At 46.3% G+C, this 5,157-nt stretch overlaps 1 pseudogene; it reads right to left on the reverse strand.

Annotated features, from left to right (window-relative positions):
* Positions 1 to 583: 583 nt before the first annotated feature.
* On the reverse strand, positions 584 to 702 carry LOC145096535 (5S ribosomal RNA; annotated as a pseudogene).
* Between the last annotated feature and the right edge of the window lie 4,455 nt (positions 703 to 5,157).

Raw genomic sequence — 5,157 nt, forward strand, 5'->3', positions numbered from 1 at the left:
GGTTTCGTAATCCTTGACGAGTTCTGAATGAACTCTCAACAGTAGGTCAGCGAGACCTAAAATTTGGCAAATTCCTGTCGGTGTCTTCGGTGCTAACAAATTCTCAGCGATTTAGATTTTTGGCAGGGTCCACAAGAATTCTCACATTACTGGTAATGTGTCTTAGGAATTTGACTCTTCACATCTAAAACTCGCATTTAGAGAACTTCGCGTAAAGTTTCTCTGATCGTAATGTTTCCAGGGTTTGTTGTAGATGCTCTGTTTTATTTCCTTCGTACTACGAGAGTAGATAAGTAAGTCATTTATAAGGACAATGACGAATTGATCCAAGTAAGAATGGTGTACCCTATTCATTAAGTTCATGAATACTACGGTCATACTCATCCTATCCGAGGGGTATCACTATGGGTTTGTCCGTATCGAGTTTGGAAGATTGTCCTCAGAACATCCTTCACCAACACTCGCAACTGGTGATATTCAGATTTTAGGTCCATTTCTGAAAGTTCCATCATTCCTTGCGTTTGGTCAACTGAATCATCTATGCGAGGCAGAGAGTATTGATTTCTAATGGAAGTCCCATTAAGGTCTGCGCTACGAGGACTTCCCGGGGTATTACCCATACTAGTACTACTCTCGCCCAAGCATGCTTAACTGCGGATTTCTGATGGGATCCGATGCATTAGTGCTGGTATGATCGCACCCTCTGAATTATGTCTTCTTGAAGAATAAGACCAGAGCTCCCAAAGGTGAGATGCTTGGTCTTTTCATTCTGTTGCTGAGTAGTCATTAAACTGTTCGGACGGTTCTTGTATCATTTTGATTTTGTCCAAGAGAGGAGTTATTATACATGAAAACTTAGCTAATACACGTTATGATATAACCAAGACGGGGTGGATAATAAAATGTGTGATTCTACTCTAGTCCCACATCCCAACGAGGAAAAGAAACTAAGTTAAAAATCTCACATTCTATTGTCTACCAGGTCTTCGTTATATATAACTCGGGAATGTATAAGCGAGGAAAGTCATAATAATATTCTTCTTACGAATCTTTTTCGATGAACTAAGATTTCCTAGCAAAGGCTACTATTGACCCTGGATGTACGTCGATCGTTCAATGAAAGAGTAAGAGTATTATCTCGAAGGTTTGACCTATATCCCTATGATGCAGTCTTAGTAAGGAGTAGAAGTATGTTCGTAGAATGGTCTCAAGACGTTTGTCGTTCAAGGCGAGGTATCGTTGGTTGGTGAATAACATGATCCAACCACTAAAGGAGACTTCGAAATGTCACCAGAGTTAAATTACTGTAGTCCAATGACTTGACTAACGCATGTTTCAGATAGACTCCAATGAAAGTATGATGAGAGTATTTAAACAAAACCGTGACATGGAAGTTAGCCGACTATCAATATCATCGATGTTTAAGATGTAACAAGTTCAGGAAAATTTTTGACCTTGAAGAAGGTCTTACATCATATCCGGAGTAGCAAAAGTTCTGGCCGCATAAAGGCCTAACTAAAAGTACCTACAATACAAGGCAGTTTCATAGAAAATGCCACATAGGACATAGATAGGAACACAGTTCTTTAAAACAAGAAAGAAAGTAAAGTATCTCCTACTAGCGACGGTCACCCCTATGGTGAACCCTTAGTTCAGCTAGTTGACGTTCCATATCAAGTAAGTGTCTTTCATACACCCTCTGGCGTACTCGGAGCTCTATGACTTCGGCTCGTGATTCAGCTAGTGCTTGAAGCAAGGTTTCATGGTCTCTTTCAGATCTCTGACGAGCATCTTCTAGACGAATGGTGCGAAGGGTATGCATTCTCGCATTGGTGACAACTTCTGTGATTTGATGTAGGGATGTCCTGCCTTGAATCTCATTTCGGGCCACTCTGCGGACCAGGATTGGCAAGATTCTGTCTGCTGAGCCCCCATTGCTCAGGTCATAAAAGCTTCGGTCTCCATTAAATGGCATAGGCTGGTCCTGTCCTTGGCTCCATGTTTCCAAGCATTCTACCCAAGGAGGCGTCGGTCCATGAAAAGTCAGATGAGGGTTAGGATTTGGAAAGGGAGCTGCCTGGGGTATGTAATAGCCCGGAATCTCAGGTATTGTTAAATTATGTCTTTGGGGTGAGTTAAGAGGGGACTCGGCGAGTTGGAGCCTAGACTCGCTGAGTAGGATCGCAGACTTGGTCGCGGGTTCGCGACTGGACTCGACGAGTCCGAATATGGACTCGGCGAGTCAACGCTGTTTAGCGAAAACCCTAACCGTTCAGGTTTGGGTCGTATATAACGCACTATATGCCGTCATTGTCCGTCTTTTAGTCGACTGAGAAGAACCCTAAGCGGCTGTGGGCATCTAGAGCAAGATTGAAGGCCATTAGTGACTTGAAGAAACTGTGGTGCAAGGAGGAGAAGAGTCTTGGCTAAAGGAACTGCAAGGGATTCGAGTTCTGAGGTTTGGGGACACAGAGAGTGCGTTATTCAGGTAATATTTCGGATCATTTCTGTTATATTCATGTGTGCATGGATCTAGGGTTTATGGAACCCATTTGGTGATTAGATGGATTATTACCTTGTTACCCAAACGAATATAACCATGTATTAGGACCTTTAGAGGTCCAGAAGGTCCCATGATTGTGTATTTCGGAACCATACTTATCCCAGGATGCAGTTGGAGCGGTTGCGTGGCATGGACTCGCCGAGTTCGATGAACAGACTCGGCGAGTAGCTTGAAGATTAACTGGGACTCGTTGAGTTGTTCTTCAGACTCGGCGAGTTGAGTCGGGGTGGCCCCGCGATTCTTCCAGGAGTAACTCGTCGGGTCAAGGAGGATACTCGACAAGTAGATAGGGAATCTCAGAGAGTTGGAGGACGTCTAGACTCGCCGAGTCGCCATGGCACTCGCCGAGTCCGGTCGAGCTGACCGTTGACCGTTGACCAGAGTTGACCTAAGTCTGACTTCTTAGGGATAGTCACACTTAAAAGATATAAGTGTTAATGACAGATGTGTGATGTTATTCAGGGAGGTTGTAGCTCGTCGGATTGTGCACGAGTGATTTTAGGATTTGCTAGCTTCCAGCATTTACGAGGTGAGTCTTCTTACTATACTATACCCGGAAGGGTTTGACTGTATGACCAGAAGGTCAGATATGATATGTGATATGTATGTTATATGTGGTAAGTTATTTGTTATATGTGCTATGTATGTTATGTGGGCCGGAAGGCAATATGTGATGGGCCGGAAGGCGATTATGTTATGGGCCGGAAGGCGTTGTATTGAGGACCGGAAGGTCAGGGCCTGGAAAGGCGTATGTGCGTAAGTTGTATATTGGGGAACTCACTAAGCATTTATGCTTATAGATGTTATGTATGTGTTACAGGTACTAGCGAGGACCGTGGGAAGGCGCCGGCGTGATCGATACATACTGAAGAATGTTTTTATGATCTTGGGATTTAGACTATTTGTATTTGACATAATACTTAAACTATTTATGCCTTGTTTTGAATGGAAATACCTTATTTTTAAAATGAAAAATTTGTTTGAAAATTTGCGTTGTTACAATTGGTATCAGAGCCTTGGTTTGAGGGATTCGGGTGCACCTTCGGGAGTAACTGAACTCAAACCGAGGATTTGAGGAAAACTTTTTAATTAAAGGCATAAACTTTTGTGAATAGTTTTGTGGTAAGCAAGAAAGAAGCAGTGTGTACGATCAGTCAGCGCCCGAACGGTAAAGATCCCCAAAATACCTTACAATGTTATATGATATAAATTGTTATGCATGCTAGAAGACTAGGTATTCATGATAGGACTAGAGTGGCCTGATTTGTGATGCCTTAGTCTAGGGAAGTTTGCCGATATGGGATACTTGCTAGGGTGTGGGTAGATAGTGCATAAGTAGAGTACTCACTATCCGGGGTTTGGGGAGGAAGACTTGGGATGAATGCTGATGCGGTGTGGTCGGTAGTATTGGGCCCGTACTACCGAAGACACCGGGTCAGTGGGAGACCCAAGTACGAATCCCTGGATATCGGAGACTGAGTAGGGTTGCGTTATCGAGTGCGATTACACTCGATGGAGTCTCTGATAGTTTTATGTTGTATTTCAGAGACATCATGGTTAGACCACGCCACGGAGCGAGTACGAGCGGTGTGAGAGACGAGGAGATTCGTCAGATGATTCACGAGGAGGTAGCGGCGGCGATCCGGGCTGAGATCCCGGAGATGTTTGGGTCTATTAAGACCACCCTGATGGAGACGTTTGATGAGCGGTACGCCGCATTGACTGAGGCTGCAACCGCTGCAGCTACCGCAGCTGTGGCCGCTGCTAGGCCACAGGGGGGTGACTCGTTGCTGTTCCGAGAGTTCAGCAACACGAAGCCACCTGAGTTCGATGGGACGTAGGATCCGATTGCTGCGATGAGGTGGATCGCAGATATAGAGGGGTGCTTCTACACTTGTTCATGCCCAGAGCACCTGAGGGTACGGTTCGCTTTGAACCAGCTCCGTCTGGGAGCGAAGGACTGGTGGAAGTTCGTGACGGCGAACTTCACTTTGGCTGAGACTACAGCGGTGACATGGGAGGGGTTTACTGCTATGTTCAGGGATGAGTACGTTCCCCCGGTGGAGCGGGAACGATTGGTTCAGGAGTTCTTAACCCTCAAGCAGGGTACGGATTCGGTGGCGGCGATCACGCGGAAGTTTCATGAGAGGGCGATGTTTTGCCCCGAGCTGGTGTCCACAGAGCAGGCTCAGATGAGCCGGTACTTGGGTGTCTTAAGGAGGGATATCCAGGAGTTTGTGTCGAACTCCACCTATCATACTTTTACTGAGCTTCAGGCGAATGCCAGGAAGCGTGAGATCGAGTTGGAGATTCAGGCCAGGGAGGAGGCCAAGTCTCAGCAGGTAGACCGGCGACCGGCTCAGTCTCAGCCGGCAGCCAAGCGGATCAAGTCCGCCGATTCGAGGACGGGAGGTTCGAAGGGCCGCACTTGCGGAAAGTGCGGCAAGGGTCACGAGGGGGCGTGTCGAGCTGGTGCTTGCTACAAGTGCGGCAAGGAGGGGCACATTGCTAGGGAGTGCCCCAAGGGGTTTATGGTTTGCTTTCATTGCAACCAGACCGGCCATCGGAAGGCCGAGTGCCCTCAGCTTCGTCAG

Source organism: Lactuca serriola, chromosome 3 (assembly GCF_051521515.1).
Source record: "Lactuca serriola cultivar US96UC23 chromosome 3, Lser_US96UC23_V15, whole genome shotgun sequence".
Classification (NCBI taxonomy): domain Eukaryota; kingdom Viridiplantae; phylum Streptophyta; class Magnoliopsida; order Asterales; family Asteraceae; genus Lactuca; species Lactuca serriola.